Source organism: Symphalangus syndactylus, chromosome 8 (genome assembly GCF_028878055.3).
Source record: "Symphalangus syndactylus isolate Jambi chromosome 8, NHGRI_mSymSyn1-v2.1_pri, whole genome shotgun sequence".
NCBI classification, from domain to species: domain Eukaryota; kingdom Metazoa; phylum Chordata; class Mammalia; order Primates; family Hylobatidae; genus Symphalangus; species Symphalangus syndactylus.
The window spans coordinates 141524329-141544357 of NC_072430.2; positions in this window are offsets into that span (position 1 = coordinate 141524329).

Genomic DNA, 20029 nt, shown 5'->3' on the forward strand with positions numbered 1-20029 from the left:
AATAAAATAAAATAAAATAAAATAAAATAAAATAAAATAAACTGTTAAATTTAATTTGGCTAAGGATTTTATTTTAACAATTCAAGAAAGAGTTTCAAAATTTAACTTTTCCATAGGATTTTTCTTTTTCTTTCTATCCTCCCCAAATTTTTCATATAATCTGTGTACTTTCAAAAATAAGTTCTCCAGAAACATTGCCAAAGGTTCTGTGGATTCATTCACTTAGCAGGGTTTTGAGAAACATTTTCAACACAAACATTTAAATTTATGTATAATTTCCATCCTCAGAGAGCTCGATACTAACCATGTAGACTAGACACATATACATGAATGCTAATAATCTACAAGGCAATATATGACTGTAGCTAAGTAATCTCTAAACCCTCTTTTGACCCTAAAATTCCATTAGGCCATGGAACTGAGTATACAAACATTGAGTTCAGGGAAGACTCTTTGGGGTTCATCAGTGTCAGAAAAACAGAAAATTAAACACACACGAGCTTACCTAAACAGGGCTTTCTTTTTCCAGCAGGAGTTCTTGTGTGGGCAGTCGAGGGCAGTCGAGATATGGGCTCCTTCTACCTTTCTCCTATTCTTGGTATATGGCCTTCCTCACAGGCTCACTGGATGGGTGCTCCACCTCTAGGCAACATGTTACATTTCCAAGTAGTAAGAACGAATAGGAAAGGACAAAAATCAAAAGGAAATGCAAGCTAACGGTCCCTTTTAATTAGGAAAGCAATAGCTTTTCTATAAGATTCACCTTTTAAACTTCTATTTAAATCTTCTTGGCCAGAACTATTTTGTAAGTCTACCCTGAGCCGCAAGAGGTCCTGGACACATTCTGAGATACACAGGCCTTCTGTCACATGGAAAAAGGGAGGAGAGTATATTGGGTGTTTGAAGTAAGGAAGTAGAGAATGCCTTCAGGATAGGCAGTTAGCAGTGGCCCCCAAAGTCAGAAGGTTGGCAGGATACAAAGATCTTTAGATAAGATGAAATATGGGGGCATGTGCCAGAAGGAGAGAAGGTGGACCCCTCTCTCCTGGATGCACACGCATGGAAGGAGGGTAGAGAGAATGCACACATACAATCACCCCCACCCCATCCCAGATCACACCACACCAGACACACACACACACACACACACACATACACACACACACACACACAATCACCATTTAATGTTGGACTGATATTTGAGGCTACCTCTGACTTACCTTGCCCAAGATTTATTTTCTCCAACTCTATTGAATGTGCCTTTTTACTCTACAGAGGCTAGAGAGCTAAAAACACTATTTCCCAGATGTCCTTATAGCCAAGATTCTCATTGCAATTGATCTCAGGCCAATTAGAAACACTGTTCAAGACTTGCATTCAGAACTGAGTTCAGTGGGTGGAGGGCAGCATTCTGGAGGCAGCAATGACATCTTGGGGGCCCCACTCAACAGTCAGCTTCCTTAACAGCCTACTTCTGTGGCATCATAGTTGGTCCTGGAGGCTCACCTAGGATCATTCTTCAGCTCCTCAATGATTCTGTTATCAATTTTGTAACAGAGGTAAATCCCTTTCTAAACTGGCAAGCGTGACTCTGTTCTCTGTAACTGAAGCATATTTGGTCGCAGCATCACACAGATCTCTCTCCATTGCAGCCTCTCCCATTTTCTCTCTGCTGGACATTAGTTAGACAAGTGACTTCACATCTCCAACTCTCACCTTCTTTCCTCTGACCTGGAGCTCTTGTATGGATTGGGTATGAAACTGCCTGTACAGTGTCTGACTCAGATGAGTGTTCAACAAATACCAGCTTCAACGAACTTACTCAGAAGAGTCACAGAAAATGCCAGTGAAGGAGTTGCTGCCTGGGGCAATGGTGGTGGAGAGGCACCCCGGCATGAGAGATGGCCTTGTGCTCTGCAGGGGCACAGAGGAGCCCAGACTTGAAGCCCTTGTTAATAAAGTCTGTCTCCTCCACCAACCTATAAGCCACCAACCTGTCATTTCAAACCTGTCTGAATTTCCTTTTGCTTCTAGCATAAAACCTGACACAGGGGAGCCTGAATGTCCTGAACAGAGACCTCCAAATGCAAAGAATGGTCTTGGAAACAGTAGCTGGATAGCTGCCCCCTAGGAAACACCAGCCACGGGCCCCATCCTCTGCTCAGTGCAGCCTGTCATGGTGAACGGGATGGACACCACCATTGCCTTTGTAGAGGGTCCCGTTTAACACGGGAAGCAAATGCCTGGAATGTTCCCCCATGTGAGCACCCATAATTTGAAGGAAGACAGTGCAGTGCCAATGTGGCCCCAGGCCACCAGCCCAGAGAGGGTTTTCCTGACTACATCATGCTTAGGCTAAAGCCTGATCAAATAAACAAATCTGTATCAGCTGCCTCTGTTCCCTGTGAGGTCATGTTGCCAAGACACTTTGGGGCCAAATGTAGCTTTGCAGTGAGAAAAAAGTAGGGAAATGTTGCTGAAGGCTGCAAGAGCTGTGACAGGCTGTGGAGGAGGCTGTGGGAAGAGTAGACTGTGCTGGAGGCCAGGCTGGCAGCCGTGTGCCAGTGCGGGGAAGTGCAGGGCTGGAGGAGGCAGCCAGGCTGGGGAGGGCACTGCACTCTGGCTGGGGGTTACAGGCCTTGGGCCTGGACCACGTCAATGGGAATGGAAAAGTAGGTGAGATAAACATGTTTTGGAGAGCATCTATGGATCTTGCTAGGTGTACCCTTGTTCCTTCTCCTGGGGGATCCTGGGAGGCAAAATGAAGATGAATGTCATCACATAGTTCACCCAGCTTCTCCTCATCTGTGGATTTTCACAGCACCCTGTGTGTGCCGTCAACAGCTCTGATCCCACTATCCTTTGTTTGTTTCCCTGTCTTAGTCCTGGTCACAATGAGATGCCCCAGTGGAGAAAGGACGCATCCATCCGTGTACCACAGAGCCCACAGAACCAGTGGTCAGTAAGCAGCAGTCAGCGGAAGCAGCATCAGCAGGTGGCATTCAGGCTGTGCTTAAGGACTGATACCTGCGTGGATGATGAAGCACCTTCTTCAGTGAATGTGGAGACAACCCATCCCTCTGATTCTCAGCAGAGTGTCCCATCTATCCGTTGTCAATGCTGCATTATTAGTATCATAATCGAGAAGCTTTATTGAGCAAAGTCCTGGGTTCAGCATTGGCGAGAGCACTGGAGTGTCTTGGTGGGTCCAGGAAGAGCAGATGCCTGAGAGGAGATACCAAGGAGATGAAGCACCAGATCTTTCCTTGGGGTTCAAGACAGCTGGAGAAGTGGAAAGCCCAGCTCCGGATCCCACCACTCCTCTCACCTCTCACAGGGCCAGCCGGGGAACGGCAGCCCTCCGTGCGTCAGTTATCTCATCTTTGAAATGGACGTGATAGTATCTACTCTGCCCAATTCATATAGCATTGTGATGAAGCCCAGATGAGATGAAGGGTACAACTGCTTCTCAGCACCATACAATGCAATGACTCACTAGTTAAAGTATTGCCCAGCCCCAGAGCACAGACCAAATACTCCTGTGTTGAATTGTGCAGGCTGTGCAGACTGATAGAGCAGGACTAAGAAGTACCAAATAGCTTCCTAGAAAAGGCGAACTTTGAGCAGTGTGGAAGAAGGAAATGTATGAGTTTGTAGAAATGAAAGGAAATCTTTTTGGTCAAGGTCAGCAGCTAGGGCCTGCCTTTCACTGTGTGTCCACCTATATATATTAACTCACTTAATCACCTCTACAGTTCACAAGGTTGGCATGCTTATCTGCACATAAGAGGTGGGAACTTTACATGGGCATCTCCAGATGGCTGCTTGGGCTTCCTCACAGCATGGTGGCCAGGTTCCAAGAAGGGGCATTCCAAGAAAACAAACTCAGCGTGCAAAAGCTTATTAAACCTCCACTTACATCACACTTGCTGGTGTCCCATTGTTGAAGCTGGTCACATGGCCAAATCTGGAGACAGTGTAGGAGGGGGTTACATATGAGCAAGAATGCCAGGAGCTATTGTACTTTTGGGCTACTTGAGTAAGTGTATCACAAAGAGTGGCCAAATGCAACCACACTAATCAATGTCAGTCACATTAGCATTTTATTGATTAAAAAAATTGTTAAATCCCATCTTGAATTTCCATGTGTTGTAGGAGGGACCCAGTGGGAGATAACTGAATCATGGGGGCAGGTCTTTCCCATGCTTTTCTTTTGATAGTGAATAAATCTCACGAGATCCGATGGTTTTCAAAAGGGGAGTTTCCCTGCACAAGCTCTCTTCTCTTGTCTGCCACCATGTGAGATGTGTTGTTAACATTCCACCATGATTGTGAGGCCTCCCCAGCCATGTGGAACTGTGAGTCCATTAAGTCTCTTTCTTTTGTAAATTGCCCAGTTTCAGGTATGTCTTTATCAGCAGTGTGAAAATGGACTACGTTTCACCTGAATACAACCAGGTACTCAGCATTTAGATCAAGAAACAAAGCATTACCAACACCCCAGAAGCACCACTTAGGCCCTTTTTCAGGCACTCCCTACTTCTCCCCAACCCAGAAGACCCACTGTCCTGACTGCTAATAACATTTATTAATTTTTAAAGATATTTTAAAACTTTGTAGTGCTGGAATGAATGGCTTCTATTGATGGTTTCTTTTGGCCAACATTATGTTTGTGAGTTTCTCCATACTGCTGTGTATAATGTTCATTTTCATTGCTGTGTGATAATAAATTGTATGATGCTAACATATTTTATTTATCTATTCTTCTATTCATGGGCTTTTGTCAAGCTTCCAATTTGGGACTATTACAAATAGTGTCACAATGAACATTCCTCTTGGTGAACATATCCATGTATTACTGTTGGTATACACCCAGGAGCAGAATTGCTGAATCATAAGGCACACATGTGTTTTTGGTGGATACAGCCAAACAATTTTCCAAAGTGATTGTGTGAGTTTATCCTTCTGTTAGTAGTGTATGAATGTTTTTGTAGCTCCAAATTCCTTCCACTCTTTTTATTGTAGCCCTTTTGATGGGTATGTAGGAGCATTGCATTTTGGTTTTAATGAGAATTTCCAAAATAACTAACGAAGTTGAGCATCTTTATATACGGTTATTGGACATTTCAATTTCCTCTTTTGCTTAATGACTTTTCAAATATTTTGTCCATTTTGAAATCTGATTATTTTGTCTTTATTTTGTATGGATTCTGTATATATTCCAGACGAATTTTTTGTTGTGCCTGTGTGATTCATTGTACTCCATGGAAAGTTGGTCACAGCAGTGGCTGATACAGACCAAGTAGCTGAAAGCAGGAAATAGAAGAGGAACAACTGAAAGTATCTGATATACCTGGCTATTGCCATCTCTCACCTGGGTGATTTCAAGGGCTTCTCAATGTCCAATGCAGCACCTAATCTTAATAGACACCCAGAGTATTTGCTGAATGATCTTACTGTTTCTTCCTTTAAAAATCTTGCTAATGATTTTATTTTCTACAAAGGTAACCTTTCTTCTCTAATGTCGTCTATCACTTGAGACAGTAGAAAGATAATTAGACCATGGTTTGATATGGAGATGGAGTAAAAAGATGGGATTTGAATCCTGTTCTGCTTTTCACTTGTTTGGTAACCTTGGATATCTCTGAAACATGATAATCTCATCCATAAAATAGGGAGCATAATAGTCCTATCAAATAAGGTGTCATGAGTATTAAATGAGTAACTCTACATTGGGCCACTTAATAGAATATCAGGTACAAGGAAGCCCTCAGTGAAGGTTAGCTGTCATCATCATCATCATCCTTGTCATCGTTGCCATTGTTGTTATCTTATGATTATTAGGTCCCTGCTTTGCTAATCTTCAGTTATGTAGCATGGCTTCTTCATCTAGATAACAGAAGTAAGAATGATCTCTTCCTAGGACGCTTGGAAGAATGGGATGAAACATATTTGTGAAAAAGCTTGATCAACATTGGTCCCATCTACAAAGACTGGGTCACTATTACTCTAATGGTCCTCATAAGTCTCAAGCTCTCTGACATTTAAAACAGATTTTATAAATGGAGAGAAGGCGAGAGTGATTTAGATAGAGGAGGGGATGGCGAGTCCTCTAAATAGAGATAGAGACTTACGAATATATATCCCCAGAGCATTGCTTCACTAGATCCTCAGGACAACTCTCCACGGGGGATTTATTAACCCCTTGTGCAAATGAGGAGAAGAAAGCTCAAAGAGATCAAGGAACACACCCAAGATCACAGGACTAGTAAATCACAGATTCCAGGTCTGTGTGCGTCCCAGCCCCCGCTCCTTCCCCAGCCTAGCTCTCCACTTTCAATGTGAGGAATGCTCTAAATCTCTAGATTCATACAGTCACTTTTGCACAGTTTAAAAACCAGAAATTAATTCCACGCCCATGGGAATGCTCTCAGAGCAGAGATAATTCTGCAACATATCCTTGTGTATATTTTCAGTGCATCCCGACTTCCACCTGGTTTGGAGCTATAAGTCAATCTTTTAGCCACTAAGCTAAATTCCCAGGGTGCTCTTAAGATACAGAAATTCCAGCAGTAAATAGCAAAGCTGTTAGACCAGATTAAACTTGCCAAAGTGATTTGAGCTGAGCTGAGAAAAATGGACCCCCTTGAAATGATATGCTATCAGCCAACAGTAACATAACCCTGGAAACAAACCTTTTAGTTTATAGTTCAACAAGCAGCACACATGTTTAGGAAGGAGACTTGGCTGAAGTCTAGCATCCACAGAGGGTGCAGAGGGTGTGGAAAATGTGAGCTGTACTTCATTTACATTTCTCTCTTTTCCTGATTAAATGATCGTGTGGGGAATTCCTTGATTTTGACATTTAAAATCTACAGAGTCTGTCTGGGAGGTGAGTAATAATAGTATAACTAAAGATTGTGATCAGAGAGGGGGTCAGAGTGTGATAAAGGGGGAATGATACGGAGACAGATGAAGGATGCAGGTGGGGGAAGGTCGCAGGCACTGGGAGGCAGTTCCATCTCCATTTCACTCCATTGCTCTTACAACAACTTAAAAATGGAAAACAAATGCTATGGAGACTTCATTTTTCTAAGAAATTGATTCAGTTAAAAAAAAAACAAAAACCCAAGGTGTGCTTACCCAGGTCAGTATTTTCCCTGTTGAGACTGTGGCAGCTGAGGGTGGTACAACACACTCAACTGCTTCTCGAGGCCACTGTGTTTCCATGGGCAAAAGCAAACAGTCCTGAGCAAATCCTGCACACCCTGTTCCATTCTTGCCCCTTCTATTTACCTTTGTTTTTGAAGAAGCCCAGACACTAAGGCGACATTCTCATGTCACTTTAGCTGAGGAGGAATAAACTACAATGCTATAGCCAGGTGCCTGATTCAATCACAAAATTATTCAGACACCTGGGGCAATGCCCAGCTGGCAGGGCTACCTGTTTGTTTTTCTTTTCAGCTTGTATTTTGTATTGTTGCCAGCCTTGTGTTTTAGAAGCATTGAGGGCACTTAGCATTTATTTAGTCTTGGTTCCCACAGTCTTCCACCAGAAGCCCACCCCATGTGTAGGCACAGGCATTCAGGCGGGCTGCTGCTTGCTGGGAACCATGTTTCTCAGCCTGACTTATTCTCTCTCTTCCTCTCCTAGAGGTTCAAAAGTCCATTTTCAGTATTTCCCATAGAAAAGTGCTCCTAAAATCTGAAAGTATGCTATTTTAGCATTCAAGTAGATCTTTGTCCTTCCTGCTTGGTGGAGATGAATTGGAGCACCGTTCCTGAGCCAGTGGCCTCTGTGAACACTGGAACACTGCCTGGGTGTCCACCCTCATGGGGAGAAGCCATGGGGACAGCTGCAGAAGGGAGTACCCACCTGGACAGGTGAGGTGACCAACGCTGGACAACATGCTTCCCGGTCCACTTGACTTCTTTGCATCTTGCACTGAGACACAGCCCTCCAAGGGAAGCAGCAGCAGTGAACTGCTTTGTGGCATGATGGCCTTCCGTGGAGTCCGAGGAATTCTTCTGGAAGATAAAGGGCTGGAATTCCAATTCCCATTGGCACTACCTCATGCAGGTCTAATACCACTCATTGGGCTATAGTTCTTTGTATTTCAATCTGACAATACCGTATACAATAGGCTGCTCTGGCTGCCATTCACCAGCCCTTGAAGGGGGAAATTCCTTGAGGTGCTTCAAAGGGAGTTTCCACTGATAAATGAGCATTTCAGTAGGTGTGGGAAGAAGGCCTGGTCCACAGGCGCCATTGTCAGCATTAGGTGAGTAAGGAGAGCAAAGGTGACATCTGCTGCAAAGTGTCCCAGCAACACATAGCAGGCAGGGACTGTTTTCCTCACCTGCCTTGGCATTGGATGCAAAACTGAGGGACCCTAAACAGGTACAATTCCTGAGACTGTAAAGAGGGTCAGCAACCTGGTGACTGCCCTTACCCCTCCCACCCCCGAGTCCAGGAAGACTGTGTCTCTCCAAATGCCAAGGTCAGCATCTCCTCCTCTTAAAGGGTCTGGAGGATCCTGGGAGGGCAGGATGGGGGGTGCGGGCTTATCAGCCCAGGAGCCTGGGCGCAGCTTTGAGGTCAACTTGTTGTGGGGCCTTGAGCCAGTCACATAGCACCCTGGGCTGTAGGTTTGTCATCAGAAGAAGCGTGATGTCTTAGGGCCTTGCTGGTGTGACATTCTAGGATCCTAGGCATTTGCTGTGTGTCAAAGGCATGCATCACAACAGGACAAAGGTAGGACCAACCCTTCTGCGAGGAGGCACTTAACGCTCCATTTCAGGTGAGCTCTAAAGGGAATTTCATTCCTAAAATCTTAGAAGCAAACGTGTCTGTATTTCTGTTTGTTAAGTGCATTCTAAACCAATGGGCTGGCCAATGGGCATAAGAAGGCCATGATATCTCCCAACATTCTAGACACAAGAGAAGGTTTTGGAACCAAGCGGGCAGATGGACCTTAGAGCCAGTGGCCCTTTGGAAGGACACCAGCCTTCCTAGTTCCAAGGAAACCCATGTAACAGATTGTTGTTTGCAGGTACCCGTGTTAGAGATGAACACAGTGATCAGCCTAGGACTTTGGGTGTCTGGATTTCAAACCAGATTCTTGCTTGCCGAATGTTTATCAGAGCGTGTCAATAACAATTTGAAATGAATGATTTTCTCCCACGGTCACATTCAATATTTACCTTTGGAGAAAAGCAGGGTCAGTTCTCTCCAAAAGGAAGCTTAGTTAGTACAGTTGGGTATTTTACGGAAAGACGTCCTTAAACTGCACCCCTTGGAAAATGGTAAGGGACTTTAATAGGGAAGTGCCACCTTACCCAGTGTGGCAAGAAAGCACTTGCCACGATCATTTCAGCCATCAGTTCTAAGTGACTTCAGCATTTCCTCATGGCAAGAACAGCGGGCTTGTTGCACAACTGCACTTTTCGTCACCTCACTTTGGGTTCCTGTTGATCTTTTTTATTTTATTTTTTATTTTGGAGACGAGACAGCCTGTTCCAAGTTCTGAGTTGGGGACGGTAGCAATTCTCTATGACCAAAACACTTTGCAGCTGTGTCCTTTGGAGCAGGGAACACGAGCTTCTTTGTTGACCCCTCTTCACCCCAGAGGCGTGTCTTCTAGGTTCAGTCCAGGATGCAGCCTGCCAGTCATTGGTCAGGTCACAAATATGTGCAGCACACAGCAAGGTCCTCCCTGTGACTGGCCGGTGTGGCTGTGTGCTCTCTGTCACCCCAACACCCTGGACCTCAGTCTGCAGAGAAGCAGCTGTGACAAGCACAGAAAGGCGGGCACTGGTGCCTCCTGTAGAAGCCCCCAGTGCACCGGCAGCCCTCGTGTTAATTTAAGAAGTTGACTGAACAATCTGGCACAGTCACTGGAAACTGAAGAAGGTGGGAGGAGGCTAAGCAAAACCCTTGCTTAATTAAAAGCATATCTGCAAAAGGTCAGGCCTGGCAGGAGGATGACAAAGGCAGTCAGAATTTTAAAATCAAGTCATTCTCTCTTGCGAGATTTCTTCCAGACCCTAATGGATTAGGGGTGCTGGGTTTTCTCTTCCAACAGAGCCTGCACAGCTGAGTCGGGGTGAGCCAAGTGTTAGTTCCTTCACTGTTTTCAGAGAAGTAGGACTTCTTCCCCTAAGGTGACCCCACTCCAACTCCAGGGCAAGAAGGAGGTGACTCTCAGTAAGTGCCAGCCCTCATTCCCTCTGGAAACCTGGGGTAGATGTGGAAAGCACGTGGTGAGCTCTGTGGGGGCCATGCGACTTTAGGATGCTGTGCCTCGGTTCAAATGGCTTCTTTAAGAAATCACCAAAACTAGATTCCTGTTGCAGCTGACGGAATGGGGAAAGTGAGGGCTCAGAAAAGTGAATTCTTAGTACTGACTTGATAGCCACCTTCACCTTTTTGAGGCCGGGCATGGTGCCTCACACCTGTAATCCCAGCACTTTGGGAGACCAAGGTGGGTGGATCACCTGAGGTCGGGAGTTTGAGACCAGCCTGGCCAACATGGTGAAACACCATCTCTACTAAAAAAAATACAAAAATTAGCTGGATGTGGTGACACACATCTGTAATCCCAGCTACTCAGGAGGCTGAGGCAGGAGAATCGCTTGAACCCTGGAGGCGGAAGTTGCAGTGAGCTGAGATCGCACCACTGCACCCCAGCCTGGGTGACAGAATGAGACTCCGTCTCAACAACAACAACAACAACAACGAAAAAAAAATCACCAACACTGGATTCCTGTTGCAGCTGACGGAATGAGGAAAGTGGGGGCTCAGAAAAGTGATGTTTTAGTATTGACTAGATAGCCAGCTTCACCTTTTTGAGAAAAGAACTCCAATTCCAGAAGACCTAACCAGCGCCAATGGGGAAATGGCAAGAGGGTAGATCTGCAATAAGCAGAGCTTTCCCACAGCCAGCACTATTCAGATAGGAAGCAGCGGGCAGCGTGTCAGCCTCTTCCTCCCCTGACATGCTGGGAGAGGGCGTAGAAGCCCATCTCCTGAGGACATTAAAGAGGGGTCCTAACACGGGGGCAGGGGAAGGGGACTAGGTTAACATCTGCCTGTGAGTTCAAATTCTTTGATTCTAGATTATCACACAACACTCTTCAGAAAATGTCTATTCCTCAGAAGTTTGAAAACAGTTGTTTTGTACAAAATATACAATTGTATATTTTGCGCATTGTATATTTGTATTTTGTTACTTGTGACATCTATTTGTGAATGAGAATCCTTTTGTTAAATCAAAAGCATTTGAACACTTGCTGGTCTGAGAACTTCATATTTCTTCAGTAAATCATTATAATCTGAGCACACGGACGGCATCCTTGCTTCTGGCGCCAAGAAGTACAATCAACTGATGGAGAATGTTTCTTAAATGAAAGTGGTGTTTCCAGTTGGCAAAACAGATTATTTTTGCTATTAGAGAAATTGATTTCTTAAGACGTGTGATTAATTATGTCTGTAAAACAGAAAATCCATCAAAGACAAAATGTTTTTCCCTTCAGAAAACACTTACAAATTCCTACAATGTCATTGACTAAATATGACATTCTATTAATGGGCACGTTTTCTCCAAAGATACATCTGGGCTCATTCTCCACGTTTTCTTCCCTAGGCTTTTGGGAGATTGATGACCGATGACAAAAACAGGGCAGCACTTGGTGACTTTCTGCTGGTTCTTGAGAATCCAAATGAAAGTCCTACCCTGAACCTGCTCTGCAGAGGGGAACCACATGAGGAAAATGACAAAAGATGATTCCATTTCCACGGTGAAAGGGATCTTGCTAGATAGCCTGTTGGTTTTACCTTCCAAACATATTCAGAGTCCCAGCCCTTTCCCCTCATTTCCTGCTAATTCCCCAGCCCAAGCAGGGCCACTGCATGCACAGCTCCAATGTGTGTGCAGCGGTGCCCCTAGGATTGTGGGGGGCACAGTCAGCCTGGGGTGGCCTTGTGATACCCAGTGGTATGGTTTGGCTGTGTCCCTACCCAAATCTCATCTTGAGTTGTAGTTCCCATAATCCCCATGTGTCACGGGAGGGACCTGGTGGGAGGTAACTGAATCATGGGGGTGATAACTGCCATGCTCTCCTCGTGATAGTTAGTGAGTTCTCAAGAGATCTGATGGTTTTATCAGGAGCTTTTCTCCCACTTCACTCTGCACTTCTCCTTGCTGCCACCATGTGAAGAAGGATGTTCACTTCTCCTTCCACCATGATTTTAAGCTTCCTGAGGCCTCCCCGGCCCTGCAGAAATGTGAGTCAATTAAACCTCTTTCTTTTACAAATCACCCAGTCTTGGGTATTTCTTCATAGCAGCATGAGAATGGACTAATAGACCCAGCATCTTCCACCTGGAGTATATTTTGTATTTTTCGTATGTTTTATTATTTATTTGTCACATCCATTTTGGAAGAAAATCCTTTTGTTAAAGCAAAAAAAAAAATTGAACACTCTCTGCTGGTCTTAGAACTTCATTGTGGTTGCCTCCCAACCAGGCTACCTGAATCTACCTCCCTACCTTTCTGTTTATTCTAAACACAGCAGCCCGAGAGATCCTGTTAAAGCACGAATCAGATCATGGGACTCCATGGCTCCAGTTCCTCCAAGAGCTTCTCATCTCAACCAGGGAAAAACCCAAAGTCCCTCAGCTTCTCCCTACCTCTCTGACCTCACACCGAACCCTCACCTCTCACTCACCCAGCTCAGCTGTGCTGGCTTTCTATTTCTAGAGCCTTTCCAGATGTAGCTGGTCCCTCTGTGGGGAATTCTCTCCCCAATGAGCATGTTGATGGTGGGCTGTCTTGCCTTAAGTCTTCAATGCAAATGTCAGCTTCTCAGAGGAACTTTTTCCAACCACTGTTGTTAAAATTTCAGCTGCCCCTTTACATTCCAGATCCCTCTCCCCTGCTTTAGGTTTCCCATAACACTTACTATTCTTGACATACCACATACCTCACCTATCTGGCACTTTCTTGTCTTCCTCCCTCCCAAGAAAGTGACATTTCTGATGGCAGGAGTTATTGTCTGTTTTGTTCAGTAGCTCCACTGCCTAGCACTGTGCGTTGCACACAGTAGGTCGTCAATGAATATTTTTAAATGAATAAATGGATAGATGAATGGATGAATTTATGGACAGATGGGGATGGATAATGGATAGATAAATGGACGAATGGATGGATGGATGGACAGATGGATGGATAAATGGACGGATGGGTGGATGGGTGGATAAATGGATGGGTGGATGGATGGGCAGATACATAAATAGATGGATGAATGAGTGTATCATTCCTCTAACCCAGAGAAAGCACAGTTGGCTGCATAAGAAGTGCCTAAACTCGAGAGTACTGGGACCACCAGTGGAGATTCTGATTCAGTAGGTTTGGAACAGGGCCTAGGAATATCATTATAATAGGCTCCCCAGGGTTCATAATATACGGTGAAGTTTGAGTTCAAGGGACGACAGAGAGGTCCACAAAAGGTTGGCTTGAACATCTGGCTGAATGATATGTACACATTAGACACTCAGGGAACATTCTCTGGGAAGGACGGGATTTAAGGACAGGTGACAGTGGCCTTACTTTATTTGAAGAGCATGTCGTCTGTCATATGTCTTCCTTCAAGCTTTCACAAACTGTTTATGCTATGACCTGAATTCCACCTGGAAAATGCATCAATAGAGCATGTACTGTGGCCTCCTCCATCCTCAACAGCGGAGGTCATTCGTCTCCTCACTTCTTTGCTGGGAAAGTGATGGGAACTTGGAGCAGCAGAGACTCCTCATAACACATCAGCCCACCTGTCACCTGCTGTCATAATCAAACGTCACATTCAACCAGCACCTTGCATGCTCTGAGCTTGACGCATGTTTTTGCACTGCCTTTTCAGGAGTCACTTCATCCAGTTCCCTGGCAGTTACTTTCGAGCTAGAAGACACTAGCTCCATGTTCCACAGTATTTCATGCATGCCTGTCTCCTAGCCTTGCCAATACAGTGTCATGAAGAATCTGTGCACATAAAGGTCCAGTCATCTTTCATCACCAGGGCCTGAAATGAGTGGTCATTCATTAAATGTTTGCAGGCAGGAAAGAAGGAAGTAGGGAGAAGGAAGGAGGGAGGGAAAGTGTAACAGAGTGAAGCCACAGCAGTTTATCAGAAATAAGATGCAAGGCACCAGCTGGGTGCAGTGGCTGATGCCTGTAATTCTAGCATTTTGGGAGGCTGAGACAGGAGGATCACTTGAAGTCAGGAGTTTGAGACCAGGCTGAGCAACATAAAAGTATCTTTAAAAATTAAAAAATATATACAAGCATTAATTTAACAAAGATGTGAAAAGAAAAGCAGTAGCAGAGGATAGCAGGAAGAGTGGAGGCACAGCTGTTTAATGGATGCTGCCAGCACCCCACCAGCATCACCTAGGTACTCTCCATTCATACACATGCCCACGGTTTATGACCTTCAAACCCCTGTGCCTGCTGCATGAAAGAGTTCAATGGCTGCAGGGCCAGGCATGGCTGACCAAGCTGGGGAGTTAATATCCCAGGGCTGCTCTCAACTATGATGGAAGGGAGTGAGTGGGTGAATACCCAGCTTCCTCTTCCCCCAGCAGAATGTAGTGGATGAGCCCAAATGCCCTGGGCGGGTGGGGGGACCTGCTTACAAGAACTCACTGCCTTGGTTTCCCACCTTCCCCCGCCCCTTTCCCGACTCACTTGCCATGGCTCTCTAGGATCACCTCTAAAATACATGACTTGCACTCACATCTTGGTTTGGGGGTCTGCTTCTGGGGGAGCCCAACCTAAGCCAGTCCCCAACTAGAATAAGCTAAGTCACTTGCACAGATGTGAGACATGTTAGAAGCTGCAATCGTCTCACATTGTCTCTGAGGGCTCTGAAAATGTACAGAATTATTAAAAACCTTGCCCTTCACTAAAGAAAGCCTCAGATCTGGCACGACGGCTAACCAGTTATAAAAATAGTTGAAAGTAATTGCACGCTTCGAACGACCACCTCCACCCCAGACAGGATAATGCTTCAATTCCCTGCTCTGTGCAGTGATTTCCTGGATCCTTATTTTCATCTTCTGACTTCTCTGCTGCTGTAGGAAAAGTTCCCTTGTGCAGCTCAGAGCCTTTTTCTGTTCAACCAGCTTGCAAGCATCACCCACCCGGGAGAGCTGTGCAGGAGAATCAGGCTCTGTGCATCTACACAGGGAAGCAACCCTGGCTGAAAAAAAATATTAACAACTGAAATGTACACAAAGTGGGGTACATTTTGAGCATGTGGGCATGTATTAGTTATTTAATCTGAGTTTTTCTATGAGAGTTACAGACACAAAAGACCAATTATATAATGACCGTATCCTGCTTCAAACTGATTTCCTGGCTTGAGGTGGGGGAGGCTGGCCCTGTGCTTGCCATTCTTCCCCTCATGGCATGTGTCCTTCGTGGGGTCACCACCTCTTCCCATGTCTGTGCTCCTCTCCAGAATGGCACCTCCCAAGAGCAGACGTAGTGTCTTGCTCACTATCGTATTCTCCACAACCCACGCAGTGTCCAGGGTCATTCAGGACATGCTGGCTGAGTGAATGCAGATGGATGAATTCATGGCCTTTTGCTTATTTTCTCTCTGTCCTTTAGGTGTCAGAAGACATGCACTTCCAGGAAATTCTTTTTCCAAGAACCTGCCTTTATGGGGATGCTTACATTTTAAAAGGATCGTTCAGAGGAACATAAAAGTTTATATTTGCTTTTATTCAGTCTAAGAGTTTGTCTTTTAACAGAAGAGTTTAAACATTTACTTTGCCATATTAACTGATTTGCTTGGTCTTAATTCTGTCATCTTAATTTATGATGTTTATTTATGTTTCCCTCATGCTTCCAATGTATTTCCTTCCCTACCTTTTGCCACATTGCCAGGCAGTACTTGTTCTCTTTTTTCTTGATAATTTGTGCATTTTCTGTTTACTTCACTAACAATGGTAATGCTTAAGTTTCATTTGTATATATACACATATATATTTAAATCAACATTTGTATAAACTGCATCTTTTCGCTTTCTCATGTAGGATGAGATGTTAACATGTAGCATGTTATTGGTCTTTTACCTTTCTCACATAAGATGAAAGCACGTAGCATGTTATATTGGTTTTTTTTCTTTTGCTCTATCTCCCTTCCAAGCTGTTGGTAAAGTCAGTGGGAATTTAAAATGCAGATGATTATCGTTAAACTATTTTTACATTACAGATCATTTCTTTTTAGTATTATTATTATTATTTGAGACGGAGCCTCGCCTTTGTCGCCCAGGCTGGAGTGCAGTGGCACTATCTCGGCTTACTGCAACCTCCACCTCCCACGTTTAAGCGATTCTCCCGCCTCAGCCTTCTGAGTAGCTGGGATTACAGGCACGTGCCACCACGCCCAGCTAATTCTTGTACTTTTAGTAGACACGGGCATTTGCCTTATTGGCCAGGCTGGTCTTGAACCCCTGATCGCAGGTGATCTGCCCGCCTTGGCCTCCGAAAGTGCTAGGATTACAGGCATGAGCCACCGCGTTTTTTTTTTTCACTTTTGCATTGAGGCATTGAGTTTTATAAACTTGTTATCAATGTTTACTTACTCCTTCATGTCCATTTCATGTGGTTTATTTTATACCAATATTCCCTGTTATCACCGTCCATATTTTGATCATTGCTCAGTTCTCAGGAGATCTTTCCTGGCAACTTTCACATTGGGGGAAGGGGCCCTTCCTGAGATCGTTGTGATTGTGGCCACAGGAAGGGACGATACTCGGCAAGATTGGATGCTGGGGCCACAGATGTCCCCTCAACACTTGGAAGCTGCTGGTCCACTGTGACTGATAAATCTTGCTGCAAAGAAGTGAAATGCCTGTTTTGTTTTGTTTTGTTTTGTTTTGTTTCAGCAGGTTGCCTGTATTTCCGGAATTTTGAAATCTTCACAGAGATGTATCTAATTGTATGCTTTTCTTCTTAAAATCCAAAATGCAAATAGTTTCACTTTTTTCTGACTATAAAAGTAATAAATGCTCAGTTTTCTGGAGAAGCCAATCTACCATTGACTACTTGATTAGAAACAAAACAAAACTTATGAAGCACCCTTCCCAGTTTATACTACTCCCTTTTCTCTCTAAAGAATGTCCTCAAATCTCTTTGAGAATGTGAATTGGTTATTTCAGAGTTATCTTGTGCTCCTGAGGCAGCCTGTCAGCATGGGGAGGTATTTGTACAGGTTGGTCCCTTCTTTAAAACCATGGATGCTGTTCAGATATCTCACAATTTCCAGTTTGCTGGGTGTTCCAGTGGAGAGCTGTGTTAGTTCCTGAGCCCTCAGCTGAAGATCTTGAGAGGCTCCTGACCCCTGGAGGCAGGTTCCTTTCAGAGTTGCCACACAGCCTGTTCTCTGATCTGCTTGGGGGATGTATCCCAATAGGTCACATCCTTTGTAGTCTTTAATTCACATATAAACACGAACAATATTTCATATTACTGGCTAATTTTAAATTAGAAATGTTCTGTTACTTGTACCTCTTTAAGGAAGAGACCACACATTTCCACTTTTTATTCCCCTTAACACTTACCCTCTTCGAAGGTAATATATCAACTGACTTGTTTGCATGGTGGAATTATGGAAAATACAAAATATAGGCATGTTTGCTAGACACATATTTGAATGTAATATTTTATTCTTTCTTCTAGGTCGCTTGGAAAGGGTCCTGACCCACCCACCATGTCAAGCAATTATTTTTCTGGACAGCTGCCTGATGTCCCCAAGGAGACAGAGAGCGTGACAGCCAGTGAGGGAAAGCATGCCACAGGTCCCGACTGCTAACCTGGCAGGAGGGTGCTTGCAACACCTAATTTATCAATGCTTGTTTTCCCTGCTGGAGCCAAGTACACAGAATCACTCCGCCAACGGAGAAAGAGAAAGGGGAAGCCATTCTTCACCTTCTTCAGTAATGTATTTTTGTTTTGGTCAATTTCCCAAATAAATTATGGCCTTGTCTCATTGCTGCATTGGTGGAATTCTTGCTAGTGTTATTTAGTACATTTTAAAGCCGTGTGAAACCAAAAGGTACTTAAAAAAAAAAAAAAAAGGAAAGTTAGCCAAATTGAAGGGTAAATTTTTTACATTGTTCCACTGGCTCCAGTTGGAGCTTAATCATCACGACCCTTCAGTCCACAGCGCCTGCTTCAAGATGCAGCACAAATCAAAATTGCAAGAGTCTGGATGTTTTGCTTTCGTGTAACTCATTAGGCATTTCCCCGTGTGCTACGATAAATGTCTCTCTCAACCAGAAATTTTATCTCACCTGTGTATGTCCCTATTTCACTCTGTGGAATCACTCTCAGGAAATACAAGCTAATGATGTCTGTGGTTCTGAAATTTCCTTGTTATTATTTGTTTAAGACATTTTTAAAAAAACCTGTGGACAGCTTATTAAAAGAATGCTGAGCAATGAAAACATTATTAGACCGTATTATTGTTTATTGTACCCAGATGTTGTGCATTTTACACATCCCAAAGGATTAGTAGTCATGTCGGATATCAAAATCTTACTTTTCCTTGCAGATATTGAGTCTAAATTTTTCTCATTAAAAACAAAACATTTACACTGAAGAAATGGTGTGTGTCTGAGTGAAGCATCAGGTCTCAAGAAAGCAACACTGCTCAAACAAGACTTAGGACATAACTGGAGACCAAAACAAAGCTGAAGTGACTGTTGGAAATACTAGTCTAAAAAAAGGAAGGGTGTGGTATGCTTGTTTTTTAGTTTTATAGAATTTTCCATTTGGAAAGGAAATAAATGCATACATCCAAGCTGAAATAAACCATTCTAGCAAACATGCTGAGGAATAATTTTCAATAATTTTTTGTTTTTAATGAAAAGGAAAGCAAATCAAAGAAAACCTGGATAAGTGTTAAAGAGTACTAAATTTATAGTAAGGTTCAGGCAATCTGCCCACTGCAATCAGAAAGGTTTTGGCTGTCAGTCATTTAAGACACACAATGGGGAAATAAACAAAGAAGGAGGAAAGGGGAATGGCAAACTGTAGTTTGGCAGCAAAATTAGTCCAGCTAGCTCCATTAGATATTAAACCATGTCATAAAGCAAATAATTGAAATAATGAGCTAGTTTTTAAAAAGATATATAGAGTAGCATAACAGAATCAACAAAAATAAGACTGTTTTATATAACAATTCAATATAAAATAAATAAGCACTCCATTTGGGGAGAAGGATCATATAATAAATGATGCTGGGATGGCTTGTGAGTAATTTGGAGAAAACTGATCTAGAATGAGAGCCAATATTCCACATTCACCACTCTCTTGTCTTTTGGCTTTCCATTACCTTGGCCAATGGAGGAAGACAGCAAAAAATAGGAAGGAGGGAGGAAGAGTATGAAGGGAGTCGTTTCTCCCTGGCACTCCATGCCAGGTTGTTCCAGAAGGCTGTGTCTCTGTCCTAAGGGCTACAGCTTGGCTTGGGCAGCCTTTCCATACAACTCTCCAGGTTCAGGAAACTGCTTACTCACCTGCTTCTGCAGGTGCAGGGATGACAGTCACTTCCAGCTGGGCTGGGCCCAGTGTGCTGCATCATTCTTTGTTGACGTCCCTCAACTCCGCTGGCACTATCTTGATCATCCTTAGGCTTACGTCAGTTCACCAGTCCTAGTGGGCCTTCTGGTTCCTCCTGGGGTACTGACCGATCCAGGTGCCCTGGGATTCAGTCGCTAAGTTTCAGCTTCCTATGTGATGGGGTTTGGATCTGTCCTTGTCCAAATCTCATATTGAATTGTAATCCCCAATGTTGGAGGTGGGGCCTGGTGAGAGGTGATTGGATCATGGGGTGGATTTCTCACGAATGGTGTAGTGCCATTCCGTTGGTGCTATCCTCATGATAGTGAGTGAGTTCTTGCAAAATCTGGTCACTTAAAAGTGCTCCTGCTTTTGCCATGTGATATGTGACATGCCTACTCA